The sequence below is a fragment of the Drosophila grimshawi genome, unplaced genomic scaffold, assembly GCF_018153295.1.
Source record: "Drosophila grimshawi isolate 15287-2541.00 unplaced genomic scaffold, ASM1815329v1 contig_1377, whole genome shotgun sequence".
NCBI lineage: Eukaryota > Metazoa > Arthropoda > Insecta > Diptera > Drosophilidae > Drosophila > Drosophila grimshawi.
The window spans coordinates 25,374,517-25,391,149 of NW_025062900.1; the positions used below are offsets into that span (position 1 = coordinate 25,374,517).

General features: G+C 40.0%; 1 protein-coding gene across 2 annotated transcripts in view; it reads right to left on the reverse strand.

Annotated features, from left to right (window-relative positions):
• LOC6567151 overlaps positions 1–16,633 on the reverse strand; it is a 51,822-nt gene that overhangs the window by 8,773 nt on the left and 26,416 nt on the right. For both annotated transcript variants that reach the window (XM_043214639.1, XM_032739614.2), the window contains one exon: positions 7,262–7,330. The gene's annotated coding sequence lies outside the window, so the exon portion shown is untranslated. The remainder of the gene's footprint in view (positions 1–7,261; positions 7,331–16,633) is intronic.

The following is a 16,633-nucleotide window of genomic DNA, read 5'->3' on the forward strand; positions in this document are numbered from 1 at the left end:
CCTTGTACTCTTGTGGCACGTGTACTCACAATAATAAACAGCAATTCTACTTAATCACTCTCATCTCACTCTCTCGAACGGAGCCTTCTTATTGCTTTCGCAAACAGCTTCCCTAAACTCACAAATACCCTTCCGCTGCTATCTCAACCAGATTGCTGAGCTAAGCGCCAAACAAAAGCTTATGAGCACACAACAAATGGCAAACAGGCCAAGTGGAGGAAAGGAAGCCCAGCCTTATCCTTGCCACAGCTGGTTGCACGTGCACGTGCAGCAGCAGCGACAAACAGCAAGTGATTTTCCCCTGCCAAGTTGTTGTCCGATTCACCTGCCAAAGATGTTGTTGCTGCTGCCATGCGAATTGCGCATTACGTGACGAGCAGCTCAATCTGTGGACTCAATGTTGGCCAAATTGCTCATGTCTGTGGCTGTATTGCTGTGGCTGTGTTGCCTCAAAGTGGGCTATACAAAATTAGAGGCAAGGAGCGTCAAAGAGCGTAAGATGCCACAAGTGCCACTTGACATGAATACGCTGTTCAGCTGCTGTCTGCAGCCTAGAATCGAGCCACATACATTTATTGCTACATTAAACTGGGTCACGGCCAGCAGCAAAGTCCTGACCAGAGTCCAGAGAGCTGCCTGGGTGCCTCCAGGCTGCCTGACTTGCCGGTGTGAGCCCCAATTCAATTGTATAAATTGCCGGTATGTGACTTAAAATGACTTCACTAACCATTTATGATGCAATTAAGCGACGGTTAATGAAATCAGTCGTCAGAACAATGGCATTGGCCATACCTAATGGGGGCCTGCCAATTAGCCCTGGACATTGCATACTTAATAGACAATCACAATCACAAACACAATCACACAAAGCTACCATCCTAACTGTCGACTGGCATTCAGTGCTGCAGAGCTGGAACACCAGTTCGGAGGACATCGGTTGGAAATAAACAATGGATATACACCTACATACACACATATCCAACTTTCCACTGCACAACAGCATTGAGTAGTATGAGTAGTTTGGGAATTTCATTTTATTGACTTATTACATTACATTATGTTCAATGGCAGACATTTTGTGCAAAAAGATCAATAGTTTGCCCAATGTGCGTATATATATAGTTTTTGAATTTGTAAACATCATTTAAATGAATTATATATTCTCAAGGATAAATTGAATCTGCTGCTGATGGATTTGTTGTTGCTTTGTCAGATTGTGTTTATGTTTAGGGTATAAATGAGAATAAATATTTGATTTCTACGCCCATAGCAATACAAATGTCCAACAATATGTAGGCCATTGAGACGTATGAGTAATATTTTTGTTACTTTTTATAGGGGTGGAAAACTATTTAGCCAGCAGCAACATAAACAAAGTCCAAAGTCAATCGATGCAATGTCAAATCTACGTGAAATCAATAAACCAAAGGCAGCAAGAGGAAAACAAATTGAAATGGAAATGGAGTTGGAGTTGGAGTTCGAGCTCGAGTTGGTAAAAGGTAGAAATAATGGAACACGGTTTGACAGCAATGTGGTATATTGCGCAGCTGGTCACCAGGCTTGGCTTTGGGCCACTCCTTGGACGCGTTGACACGCCCACACATGCTCTTAACTTTAAAGCGCTTACAATTCCCGCTGAATGGCGCCCAAAAGCCAAGTTGGCTGATAAACTACCAACTCGACCAGTTTGAGGCACTCAGCTCTTTTTGTGTTAAATGCATTTCCATTGTTTCGCAGCGCACAACAATCGCTGGAGAGTAAAAGCAAATATAAAAATGCAAAAAAAAAAAAGGAAAAGGCAATTGAAAAAATTGTGAAAATGTTTCTGCTGTTGCAGAAAACTTGCATTTAGTTTGCGGCTTTCGGCTTTCGGCGCCTGAACAAGTCATCAAGTAAAATGGTACGCAAAAGCTCTTAAGTCGACACTGTGGTTGTTCTGTGGTGGTGGTTGTAGTGGTTTTTCCACATCTCAATTAACTAAAAACTGCTCCAAATTCGAAAATGATTCTACTCTTAACCACATTTGCTAATACGCAGTGAAATTTATACACATATTTACTAGCTTTGATTAAATATTCTTCAGCTAATTAAAGCATCAAAATTAGCCACATCATTTTTATTTATTACCTTTTCTGAATAAAATGGCTTGCTTCGAAGCTGTGCTTTTTTATAGGTGCACAAGATATGCTTAAGGTCTACTCATTTCCAACAGATTCAGATTTTACCCTTAGAGCTCTGTTTTTTTTATAATATCATCTTCAGATGACTTTACGTTTTATCCTGCAGCAAAGTTTCGATTGAAACCATAATACAAGTTTGTCTTCTTTACCCATTTTTTACAGCTGGTCCTTTTCGCAACCCTGAATGCAACTGATTACTCCCAAATGCTTTGGTAATGGCATACAATATTTTACTTATCTAGCATTTTGCTGTTTCTCCGCCCTTGGCGCATTGCAAATCAATTCTGCCCGTCATACCGGGCGTATACGTGATCTGGCCATCATTCTGGCCAAAACTTGGCTACGCTTTCAGCTGATTAAGTACACACAGCACACAGACTTGTGGAGTTTAAGCGGAGAAAACAACTTGGCACGAATTTGGCGCTTTTGTTGCGGTCAAGTTATTTTAGAATCTTAACCAAATAAACAAGAAAGCGAGAGAGAAAGAGAGAAATAAAGAAAGAAATGTAAACAAGTGCAGTGTAATGAAATAAAAAACGTATTTCGACATGAAAGCGAATTCTCTGGTGCGTATTTAAGCCGATTTGCTCATGAGAGGGCGAGAGTGAGAGAAATAACCACAAAATACTATAACAATTTTCAAGTTGTTTTCGCCGCATTTAAAATGTGTTTGCAAGGAAGGGAGAAGGGGAACGGGGTTTCCCCCATTTAGGTACAGATTCAAGCGCTGCCAATGGCAGTGTGATTAACTATTAGGTCAGTGATGAATATGATGTGGAGTCTAGCAACTAAGATCAGCTGACTCAGTGCGAATATGTGCAGGCTTAAAATCAAGGCCAAGTTAATGCCAATATTTAACTTTGTCCATTGGCTATTAAGTCATTAAACAGGCATTTAACCACATGAGAGAAGTTGTTTAATGAAGATTACTTTTGCATTATGTATATCTGATTGTTGGGTGTTATTATTTATAGCCACATATGTGTAACTATTTAACTACGTAAGCCAAAACACAAATGACCTCCAGTATGTGCACCAGCGTTTTGTAGACCAAATAGCTTGAGCCTCGAAGAACTGCCAGTTACACTTCGATAGTTTCAGCTTAGCCTGCTTGGCTGGCTGTGCGATAACATGAATAAATCAATCAGCTTTTAATGTAGTGTTTCATTGAGTGACTGAATGCCTTATTGATTGATTGACCGATTGATGAATTGGTTGATCAATTAAGCGTGCCGTGTGGCGGACCAACAACTTCACACACCCTCCGCCCCCCCGCCAACCAACCCTCTCACACACCAACAGTTCCCACGCTACTGTGGCAACTTGCAAGTGGCTCATCGATTGCTCGAGCTGTGTTTCGACTTGCGGTATTTGGTTTTTAATGAGCCCTCAGTCAAATTGTTGTGCCACTTTCTGATACAGCCAGAGAGAGACAATGAGTGAGAGTGAGAGTGAGAGAAAGAGACAGTGGGAGGCAGGGGAAGAGGGAGATTTGATTTATATAGCAGAGCTGATTGTGAGTGCTCCGCTTTAGAGCGATACTGACATTAAAATTGTGTCAACGTTGTCACTTTTATTTATTTTTACATTTATTTATTTACTTTTTGTTCATTCGTACTCGGCCTTGAGCAGCCTAGCAAGCACTGCGAGCACGCCGAGCTCTGATGTCATCCCAGAATGAAACTTTTTGTTTTGTTTTGTTTTTTTTTTTGCTTTTGCTCCATTTTTTCATTCAGATTTGAATTTTGGGTTCACTTGCCATGCAGTTCAGCTCAAAGAGCAGCCAACATTTGTAATTGGAAATTGAAATGTTGCCAAAGATCAACGTGACTTACTTAAAATTGATGTTACATTAAATTCAAAGTATTCCCGATATGCTCGATATACAGGAGAATAGGCGAGATATTGCCTTATTGCAGAGTATTTACAAGTCGACGCTAGCACGTCTTGAGCTGAGTCATTCTAACTAATTTAATTGGTAATGCAATGCAAATGGAATATTTATATGTTCGATGGACCGCTAAGTGCTTGCTAATAGAAGAGCTGACTTCTGTTGAATTGTCTGTCAATTTGGCAAATCATATGAATTTACAATGACCATAGAACATGTCGGCCAAATGGCCTTCGGCCAAACGCAGACAGTGGCCAATGGCAATGCAGTCTTTGCAAATGTCAGCCTTGTTTCGCTCTCTTCTTCACTCCATCTCTCTTCCTACTCTCTCTTGTCTCTTCTCCATGAAAGCAGCTGGAGATGACGTTGCGGAGGCGTGAAAATTACTTCTGCCCCGAATTATTGGCACAGACGACAGCCGGCCAGAAACAAAAGAGATATTCATAAATATGTAATCAGGCAGACAGCTACCTGAACAGCCTGCATACGGTCCGGGTCGAGTGGAGAGTGGGGAGTGGGGAGTGGGGAGAGGGGAGGAGGGGTTTGCGTGCTGTGCCAGCAAAGAGCATGCAAAATCATCAGGCACATAAAATGACATAAAAATAGTACAACATGCAGCAGCGGCAGTAACACGGAAACAAATAAAAATCAACAGGATTAAATATGCAGGCGAGACTCTGTCTCTGTCTCTGTCTCTGTTTGGCCATAGCTAGCCATCTCTCTCTCTCTCTCTCTCTCTCTCTCTTGCTTACGCTCACACACCCTCTCTTAATCACACACGCTCATTCTCTCTCCCACTCTTGCAGTGAGCTTTGCCCGGGGCTCGTTTAACAGCCTTGCCCGGCTCTAGCTCGGCTCCGGCCCCGGCCCCGGCTAAGGCTCTGGCTCTGGCTCCGATCCGGCTCAGCGTCTGGCCCTTATTCTTCTTCTTCTTCGTGTTCTGGCCGCTTTGGCATCGGCCAATCTGTAACATTTTGTCATGGATTTTCATGCAGTGTTGTCGACGTCGTCGTCGTCGTCGTTGGCGTTGCTGGCGTTGTTGTCGCTTCGTGTGTCCATGTCTGTCTTTGCGTCCCTGTCCTTGGAAAGTTTTACCTTGAGCACAGCACAGTTAAATTCAACAAGTAATAAAATTGCAATCTGCAATGATTGACTTTAACATACCCCGCACTCAAATTGCTCATTGTACGTAATTAGTGAAGATGAAAACTTACAGAAAGAATTTTCCATATACTTTAAAATAAAATTAATTAAAGTGGTCTGTAGTACATATTTTGCTTATTACAAGCATTATTTCTTAGTTTATTGTCTAAAAAAATGATGTTTTGTTCAAAATCTTGTGATCCTCTACATAATTATATTAGCGAATTGTTTTAAGTATTCAAATCTCCACAAAATCTCTGACAGAATTCTCGTGGTTCCAAAATAGCCACTTGAGTTTGTAAGTGCTGTCACCAGCACATCCGTAAACTGTGTATACCCTCCAGGTACAGGGTATATAACACGTACTCGCAACACAGTTCCATTTGCCAGGCCTTTGGCTTTGCATTTAAAACATATATTTCTCACGTTTCGCTCGGCTTCGCTTGGCAAAAAGACATTTGCGGAAATGGGCCACGTTTTGCCCGGTCGGGCGTCAAATGAGTTGGCACGGTTGCCATTTCATCAGGCCCTGGCCAGGAGGCATCCGTTCGCAATATTAAGTATTTAAACCGCTAGCAGCGCTGACAATTAGAGAGAGCTAAAATTCTTGCTGCTGCAACTTATCTCAAACATGAGGCATATAAACTCAAGGTGGACTCGGCTTCCTTTTGCTTTGACACAAAATGGAAACGTTTCCTGTGCATAAATTCAATGAAGCCACAACCCTCAAAGATGCATATAGAATGACCCAAGTTGCATAATTCATCCTCTTACCAATCAAACACACACACACACACAGTCACACACAGACACAGATACACACACAGGCAGTCCTTTACTTCACAAGCGGTGGCAGTTTTGGCTTATTCAAGTATTTGCTGCAAGTGTAGTCGACTCCCTCAACCCGCAACGCCGCTGCTCACACAATTTTACGCACAACATAACTAAATTAGAAGTTTGCATGCGCTCAACAGGGCGTATGCATGATATGTGCTCTGCCTGCAACCTCTCTGACGGAGCAAGAATATAATTGAATTATCCGATTACAAAGCTTGAAGGCTTGCAACACGAAATATTACTGAATAACTCAAAATTGTTAATATGAGAAAAACTAGAAAAATTAAATAAATAAAAAAGAAATAAATAAAAATATCTGACAACAGTACAAATTTCATCAAGAACGGAAAGGAAAGGCTTCATAAATATGCTTACTCTCCGATGAATTCTACTTTTAAATGGAAATAAGATTGAATGTTTCCCAATATGTATTTTTTAATGGCTGGCTCAGATGCTGTTTCACACACTAGCAACATTAATTATCATTGTTTGAGTAGTTAGTCCAGCACAATCACAAATTGAAACAGAATCCTATCTCAACAGCAGCAACAACATTCTACGTCTCTGTCTCTCTTAATTGGCTTATCAATAGCCATAGATGCATAGATAAGCCTGTGAAAAGCCTTGACGCATTGTGCGTTTATTTAAGCTCAAAACTTTTGTTTGGCAATGCATTTGTCCGCAGGCACTGTAATTAAGCCCGAAAGCAACATGCAATATGAACTTCATGTTCAAAACGGGACAATGAAGAGGCAGAACAGACCCCGAGTACATAAATTAATTACATTTCAGACAATGCCCAGTAACTCTATTCGTATATGCCACTAAATGTGTGTGTTTGTGTGTGTGTGTGTGTGTGTTGGCTGTGAAGAGTTTTCCTGGAAATGCTACATACACCATCCATGTTGCCTGTTGTTGTTCGGTGGTGCACAGTGGGCGGTGGGCGGTGGTCGGTGGGCGGTGTCTGTTGGTGGGTAGTGTATGTGGGCTTGGTTTGATACGCGCTATTTAACGCCCTTGCAAAGCATTAAATTTGCTCAAAAACCATAACTTTTAGCACGACTACATTTCGCATATCAATCATACGCACCGTTGGCCCAGTGCAAAAAAGTGCTAGCAGTTGTCGCTGACTCTGAGTTTGACTCTGCTGTTGCTGCTGACACCGCTGACAGCACAATTTACGGTAGATTAATCAAAATGCTTCACTTACAATTTCAATTTCCTTGGTTTTTGGCTCCTGTTCACGTTTCTCCCTTTACAATGTATGGCAAAAGTTCTTCTGTAAGCAAACAGAAAAATTGTGGGTATTTTAGAAGCAGCATTTAATTGTTTTAAAGCTTCTGCTGAAATAAGAATTTTAAGCAAATTAAATACTACATACAGTTCACTTATCATTAATGGGAATCAAATACTGCATAGAATTCAGTTAACTTGATATCAGCGCTGCTATATTCATATGATTATGTAAATTCAAAAATTAAAATCATGTTTCGCAAATAATTTACTTTAACACATATATCGATTTCCCATTATTACCATTTTTTGCTGAGCACGAATAAAACTCAAACAATGTAATATTTTTTTATTATTTAAAGCGATTTTTTGTAGCTCAATAGAGTCTTCAGTGAGTAATTTGTAATAATTAAGCACAGTTTAAATACGCTACATTTGTCACGCTGAAAGGCCGAACAAATATTCGGCAAAATTGTTCATTTCATTTTCAGCAGCCTTTAAAAGTTTTGCATCTTAACTGAACGAACGAGCAGCAAAAAGCAAATGCTGCTTTAAACATGTATAAATAATATAATAAAGCGTCGAGGGTTGCACAATAAACGAAATATGTGCCAGGCCATTGCATTTGGACAAAGGCTCAACATAATTTGCATGACAGGATTTGCGGAGGACAACAAACCAAAAAGCAAAAAGCAAAAGCAACAGCAACAGCAACAGCAACAAGCAGTTGGCAGCTGGCAGCAAAAAACAACTGTCACAACAATGCCAGTTGCCATAAAATGAAAAACCCAAACATACTGCACACAGCAACTCGCAACAACGACTACAACAACAACAACAATGACAACAACAGAACGCAAACAAACAACAGACTGCGACAATTTTCGTGATTTATATCGAGCTGTTCTTTGTTGCTGTTACTGTTGCTGTTGCTGCTGAAGTTTCTGTCTGGAGGCTGCTGGCTTCGAGCTTGGCTCCGGTTTGCAACTTGATTGAAAGGTGTATTTCCTGACCAAAGAACCGAAACCGAAACCAAAACAGCAACAGAAACAGAAACAGCAACAGCGACGGCAACAGCAACAGAGACCGAAAGTAATTTACGAGCCAAGCCCCAAGTATGGTGCTGCAACAATGTAGCCAGCAATCTGATTAGGTGTTCTCTCTACTCCTGGCCAGGACCAAGCTGTTTAGAAGCCCTTTGCGCCAATATCAGGGAAATTTAATTGATCTTATATCCACATGGTATCAAAAAAAGAGATATAAGTCTTTTGAGTTACTATATAGCTTCCTCTGACGATTATTGATGGCTGCATATCCCGCAGACTAAAAGATTTATCTGCATTGACACTTCCATTGGACTGATTGAATAATGCCGGCTTTGGTAGTGGACAAAGAAGTATTATGAGAAAGAGTAGTATACTTTTTTGTGGCTTGCATAGTAGTAGAAATAGTAAGAGTAGACGAACTTATATAAAAAGTAGTAGTAATGTTAGGAGTAGTAGTGGCATATGCCACCAGTTGTAAAAGTAGTTCAAACTTTAACACTTTAACAATTCTTTAATTAAACTAATAGATTTATTATATACTTTCTTTTATTTATATTTTTTTGTTTAGTTAATTACTCGTTCTCAATTTTATATAATCTAATTTATGATTACATTAACATTCAGTTAACAGAAAGTATATATACATATGTAGTGGTAGTGATTTAAATAGTTAGATAGTATGGATAGGTCGGATTAGAAGGAAAGAGGCAAAATCATTGCATAATTAATTAGATTTTGCAACGTGGGGATTAAATCCTTAGTTGTGAAACTTAATGGTTTGCGTAACAGTTATTACACATGTAACTATTTCGCCGTTATGCTTTATCCTGATGATGTCAATCAAGTTTCATTTTACGCAACGCGCTTCACACATTACAAATATCCTCATGCATCCCAGAGAGCAGAGTCATGCTGAGCAGGACGCCAAGGAAACAACAACCCGAACACGTAGTACTTACCAAGAACATGGAACTTGTTGTTATTCAATACTTTGGGCCAGCTTTACGGCGAACAAATTGCACAACATTTGTACGCTTTTAGCGCTTAGCCATTGTCAGTTCGGCTGTGTGAAGGAGCAGGAGGAGGAGGCGAAGGCAGAGGAGGAGGGCAAAAGCAATTTAGTTGGCAACTTGTCAACTTCGAGGGTTTGCCACTTGCTAAAAGTTTTATGCGCTTTCCTTTTGTTGACTTTGTGGGGCGAAAGCTGATGGCATAGACAAGTTCAAAAGCAATCAGCATGTAAATGCATTTGGGGACAACCGATAAGGCCAACAGCTAAAATATTGAGCACAAAAAGCCAATGAAACCGAGATGGCTGCAACAGGGACTGCAACAATGACAGTGAGTCTAAAAAGTATGCAACATTATGCACAATGCGATTGTTTTCAATAACGTTGCAAGCCGCACTCAATGCCAAAAACACAAACAAACAAAAAAACAAAAAACAAAAAAAAACACAAAAAACAACACAAAAGACTTGGCCGGGCCCGGACGGCAAGGACACTGTGAGCCTGCATAGAATTCATCAGGGTTTCCAACACAAGTACGATGCATTGAGGCCAGTCAGTTGGCTAAGGTGGCAAAGGATGTTGGGGATGAGCAATTGTGGCAAGGTCACAAGGTTGCGGTCACGCAAAAAATTCCACTGTGGCAAATGACTAAAGCACAAGTTATGAAAATGTGAGCGGCATAACTTGCCCTAATAATAATAATAATGCTTGTCATAATAATAATGATGGCACGCACAAAATATGTAATGCGACACACAAGTTTTCAAATTTGTGTACAAATTGAAAGCAAACAAGAATCCGCCCCAATCCGCCCATATTGATATAGAGGCAGGGTCCCCAGGTAGCAGATACAACTTTACCAAAACTCGACTTCAGCGTGCACGTCTCAAATACTTTGGCATCCAATTATGGCCCGGGTGTAACAAGTAGTAGAAAGGTGTCTGATTTGATTCTATTGAGAGCTATGAAGTGAATGCTGCCCATTAGATTGGGCAAACAGAATTGTTGTTTAGTGTGTGTTTACCTCTGTCCAAAAGAAAAAAAGACTGTTGTTTGCCAAACGGTGTGAACCGTGTGAATGTTGAGCAACTACAAACCAGATTCGTTTATTATTCATTAAGTTCTCAGGCCAAACTACTTCACTGACAACAAATATTGTCTCAGCTTCGTGGGATTGCCAGAGATTGGTGGATTGAAAAGGTGAAGTTTAAAGAATCTGTTAAACTGACCCTCAACCCAATTCAAACAATCTTAGCTAAAGTATTCATTAAACAGGTCTTTGAATGTACCAGCAACAAGAACCCGATCTTAAAACAATGTTCTTTAAGAACCATACAGAATATTATTATTTATTCTTATAATTATTAAGTTAATTATTATTATTATTAAATTATTCAAATTAGTATTTTTATTAATAGCAGTACTATCAAATCATTAACATTGCATTTCATAATAGGCATATTTTTACCAAAGTAATTTTGGCTATTTTATAGATAAACGTATCTTAGCAGTAGATTGAAAAATCTTCCAACTGATATGCGAAGGTTACCTGGCATTTCCTCCCATTTTTACCAATTACAGATGCCATCCTGCCAACATCATAGCCAACGTCATCATCATCAACAACATCATAATGCCGATGACGATGACGATTTGGACATTTCACGCACTGTGGGCTCCATTAATGGGTCGAGCTAACAAGTTTAGTCAATGGCAATGGCGTCCGAACCCACCGCTCGGACTAAGGACACTGGCACAGGAATTCCTGGGCAGCAATCAGCCCGAGACTGTGACAGTTTTCTATGTTTTTGGCTGCTTTTCATTTCCTTATTTATTCAACAAGTTCCGCTGCGACAGACCAAACTCTGGCACTTGGAGGCACGCACCAAACGGAACGACTTGGCACGCCAACAGGCAGGGTAAGGGGGTAGTGCTTGCCACAGTTTCATGTTGAGGCTCGTTCCAGTGGCAGTTTTATGCGCTTATAATCACATATATATATATATACATATATATATATATATACATTTTTTTGTATTTAGTATATGTCGTTGGGCGGCATCGATTTGTTTGGCATTTGTTGCATGCCACAAGGACACGCAAAGGACCTCGTCCTTGTCCCAGCTCTCAACCCGCCTTGTGACATTGCTTTGACTTGACTTTTGGGCCCCTTTATTTTAGTGGCATTCATTTTGTCACATGTTATTTGTGTCGGAATGCGTTGTCTAGGCAGGGTCCAGGGGCTAGGGTGGCATCGCGATGAGGGGTGGCAGGTAGTGGGGCACAGAACTAAGGAGTTTGAAAGCCTGTAAGTGCGTGTTTATTTGCTCTGTGGGTTGTGAGTGGTTTTTGGGGAATGGCTTAAAGGTATTTTCGTTGCGGCACCTTATCGAAATCATGCAGCAGCCGTTGACAGGAGCCAAAACTCTGGCAGGACCTTGGCATCCTGTAATTGGAACAAGGGTTTCACAGCTTTCTCGCTCTGTGTTTGTGTGTATGCTTATGACAAGCTCATTTAATATTTATTAAATTTGTGCGCTCTCGGGTTTTACTTTCATTTGGCACGTACCAAAACAAACATTTAGCGATGTTGCTTTATGGGAATGCCCTTCTCATTCAGTCAGTAACTCTCATTGGCTTACTCGTTCGGTGTGTGCTCTCTCCTAATTTACCTATTTTTCAGCTAGCATCAAATCTCCGATAAATCTCGGATTTTACTTAATAAAGCTTAAGCTTCTGCAGATATTTGAAATTAAATTTTATAGTAGTATAGAAACTAAATTATGACGGAAGGTTAGTTACGGTTAACGTAGCCCAACATTTGCTTAGTTAAGTAAGTTAGCTAACTGCCAAAATCTAGAATATTTTACTTTATGTAAAAAAAGTGTATCTTTTACTTCGCTCCATTCAAATAAATTAAATTTCTCTTTGCCCTTTGGGCAGTGCTGTTATTTACCAACACACATGAATCCTGCAACAATTTCGAATATATCCCCCCCCCCCACACACACACACACACACACACTCACACACTGCCTTGTGCGCCCCTGGCAACTGAACTATGTAATTAAAATGTTTGACCATGGTTGCCTGGAAAAATAGTTTTAATTTTGCCTATCTATATTTTTTTGCTTCATATTTGAAGGGTTCAAAAACAATAATTAAAAGCATACAAGCAGTTATCAAGCCAATTTTAGCAAGTGTTTTTTAACATAAGCTCGTAAAATAAAAGGGCTAAAAAAACACAGGCCATAAAATGCGAGGCATGACGCCGTGAATTTGTTTTCATCAATTCGATTAAGGAAGGGCGATAAACAAAGAACCACAAAGCAAATGACGAGCGTGCACAACATCCATGAATGAATATGAATATGAATACGAATACGAATACGAATATGAATAGCCATAAATGAATGTTGCGTGTGTGCCAATTTTAATAATGAAATAACCAACTGATGAATGTTGCTATTGCTGCTGAGAAGGTTCCCAGGCAGATCGGATCGCATTTCAGATTTTGTGCTTGATAGCTTGAACTTTTTGTTTTCGGCTTTTTTCTCTCTCACATTTTATTATATTGTGAACTTTGCGATTACGAGCCGGGCAGCTGTTATTGTTTTTAGTTGTTAAGTTGTACACAGTTCATTCAACTTGCAATTGTTGCTGGACAAGATTTTGATCATGAAACCGACACTTGAGAATAACTCTTAGGCAATGAGTCGGGCACGAGAAGTAGGTAAACTTACAATGAAATGAATTTTTTAAATGAAAGTTGTGCTTTAATTACGATGTTTGTTGTTGTTGTTTAAATATCAGATATTATGACTTTTATTTCGCTATATAAAAAAAGTAAAAACTCAATTTTTTTTATCTATTCTACAGAAAAAAGAATACAGACTGCAATTTTTGAAATAATTAAGAAAATAATTAAAATAATTAATTTTTTAAATAGTAAATATGGATTTTAGAATATATTTAAATAAAGATTTTCCTGCACCATTCCAATGACTGAAAATTATAAAAGCTTTTGTTTGCTTAATCCATATTCCATACATTTATATTCTATATGTATTTTAAATAACATAATTTACATTTAAATAAACAATAAGCAAACTTGCAAGCCAGCTAAGCTGAACCAGGCCAAAAGCAACCCCATTCAGCGAACCAGAACGAGAAGAGAACAAGTGAAACAGGCAGGCGGGCCATAAAAACGGGCCAACAAAACTGCAGCAGCAAAAATCGTTAACAGCTGCTGCCTAACAGCAAAGACAACAAACAAAAAAACAACAAAAAAAATAAATAAAGTAAAATAAACTCGTTGCACTCGACCAAGTGCCACAGTCTCGATTCGCGACGGTAACTTTGTCTTTTGCCCATTTGATTTAGCTGATGGCTCTTGATCTCCACTCTCTCTCTCTCTCTCTCTCCCTCTCTCTCTCTCTCTTGGTCTCTATCACTCAGCGTATCTCGGCTGTTGCGCAACAAGTTGGCTCTGTGCTTTTTAAGGCCAAGTCCAAAAGTCAAACAACATGCGAGCAACGGTTTTATCAGCTTCTGCATCTGCTTCTTCCTCTTCTTCTTTAATGTTGCTGCTGTTTATTCACTTGACTTGAAATGCACTCAAAGGAAATGGGGCTACCAGTGGCAACCGGCATTGGCAACAGGTAACAGCTAACAGTCAACAGCAAGCAGCAAGCAGCAAGCTGCAAACAAGCAAACAGCTAACATACATTGGCAACGGGCAAAACGATAACACCGGCAACAAAGTATGACACAACAACAGCAACAACAGCAACAGCAAGAACAACAAGAACAACAGCAACAACGACAACGGAAGCAATAAGATTCTGTCTCAGTCTCAGCCTCTGATTCAGCCTCAGTGTGTTATGTGGAGCGGCAGACGAGTCGAGTCAAAAGTGCAATGGGATTACATTTGTAGGCAAGCAGGGGTAGCTGGAGAGCTGTGCAGAGGTGGAGTGTAATGGCAATGGGCTCGTTATGTCTATAACGGATGTGCGTGCATCTCTCTCACTCTCGCTCCCTCTCTCTCTCTCTCCCGCTCAATATATTGGTCTCGCTCCCACTTCACCACTGGCTCCAAGTTGAAGTTAAGCAGCTTTGACGTGCGTAAAAAGGTTTCGAGCACCTCTTTTTGCTCTTAAGTCGGGCACTTATTTGGGGGGGGGCACTTATTGGGGGGAGGTTTGCGTATGAGTTGCCGTTATAAAGCATACCATATTTAGGGGATTGCATCAGACAAAAAGTTTTTAAATTTAAACGAGAGTTGAAAGCGCAAAATTATTTTATCTGCGTGAAGTGAAAAATTGAAATTATAAATTTACATTAACAGTAATCAAATTCAAATATTGTGTCAAATTATTACTTAAAATGTACACATTTTCATTTAAATTTGCTTAACTTTCTAGCTTATTTGAGGAGTACATCTCTATTTTTTATGACTACACTTCAGCTTCTATTAACATGAGAATCTCACCAAAAGTCCCTTATAAAAGCTTTTGCCGTTTGTTATATGCTATCTGTTCTCTTAGCTCACTCCTTCTCGCTCTCCCCGTCCTCCTCTTGATTGCTTTCATGGGCGCTAAAAGGGTCAAGCGCACAAAGAATTAAACGAGACGCGCTTTGTTTGCTCTTCATTTCGGTGAGTTCTCTCTCGTTTCCCTTCCACTTCGCATCACATCTCACACACGAATAGGCTGTTAAAGCACTAACTACATAAGCACCAACAACAACAACATTTAGATAGTCGCAGCTCAAAGCTCAAAAAGTAAAAAAAAAAAGCTGCTTAGTATTTTTGCTTGCTTCTCTTTCATTTGCTGTTTCTGTTTTGGTTTAGGTTTTGCTTGCCGAATTGTGTGTGTGCTTGTGTTGTTGTTTTTGTTGTTATTGTGTTGCTGTTTTTCTACTCGTTTGCCCAACATGTCCACAAATTTGTTTGCTGATTAGAGCAACCAGATTTACAATGTATGTGTGTGTGTGTGTGTAAGTTTTTCATTTGTTTCGAGTGTAAGAGAAGGCTTGGCGGGGGCTGCTTTACAGTTGCATTGCAAAAAGCACAAAGCACAGCAGCCGATTTGTTTTTGTCCCACAACAGTACAAACAATATTTCTCATTTTATTTGTGTTTGTATTTATTTTATTTTTTGGAGCGGCGGCAACACGACGCATTGCATAATCGAGACTGCTCACAAACAACCACAACAGCAACAACAAAAATATAAATAAGTCCAACATTTATACACCCACAAAAACAGTGCCAAGCAGCAACCGGTTTCCTGTCGGTTTTTATTGTGCCTATTGTTTTTGTAGTTCGTGGCTTGTTTTGCTTGCGAATAAAAATAATAATAGTTATAGTTAAAACTCAATCCAAAAACTTGAAATGCGCAAAAAAAAACTACAATTGCAGCCACAGACGATGACGCCGCTGCCGCTGCCGTTGCCGCCAGGGGGCGCCACGCACATTAACCCACTGCCCTCAGTTTCTTCGCAACGACAGCACTCAATAATTATGCCAATTTCATGCGGCGGACACACTGGGTATATTGACTCCTGGTCTGCTAGCTGTCGACCGCTCTCAAGAAATTATCCGACCACTTTTATTAATTTCGCAAAAATAGTTTATTTATTATTTTTATTAATATATATTATATTTATATATAATATGTATGTATATCAAGCGACCCACATTTATTATAGTTTTTATTATTCCTATTGGTCATCCACTTTTGACTATATCTTTACTATTACGCACTCTTCTAGTCATCATTTATGAGAGGGTATATAATGGCTGAAACACCCATATTCAAATAGCTCTCTTTCTCTCTCTCTCTCTCTCTCTCTCTCTATTTCCCTTGCTCGGCCGGCAGCATATCTAAGAGACTCTGTTAATATGTGGTTTCTTGTGCCGTCATTTGTACGGCACGTTACATTAAACTTTGGCTAGAAGCAAGAAACAGAGACGGCAAAGAAGTAAAAAAAAAGAACTCGTTTGGCACTGCAACTTTTTTTGCGTGCTTGCTACAGCGTGTGGCGAGTGCGTGCGTCCGCAATCAGCGGCGGCATCAGCATCAGCATCAGCCGGTCTCTCAACTTGTATCTGGGCTTGGAGAACCCTCAGGCCATCTTCTGACTCTTGGCGGTTGCGGTTTTTATCTTTTAATTTGCTCAACTGTGCAATGAAGCTGCGGAAGAATTTTCTAGGGCTGTATCCGCTGTTGCTGTTTCTGTTGCTCTTTCTGCCTTTTTGTGGCATCAACTTTTGCAACTTTCACAATTTGTG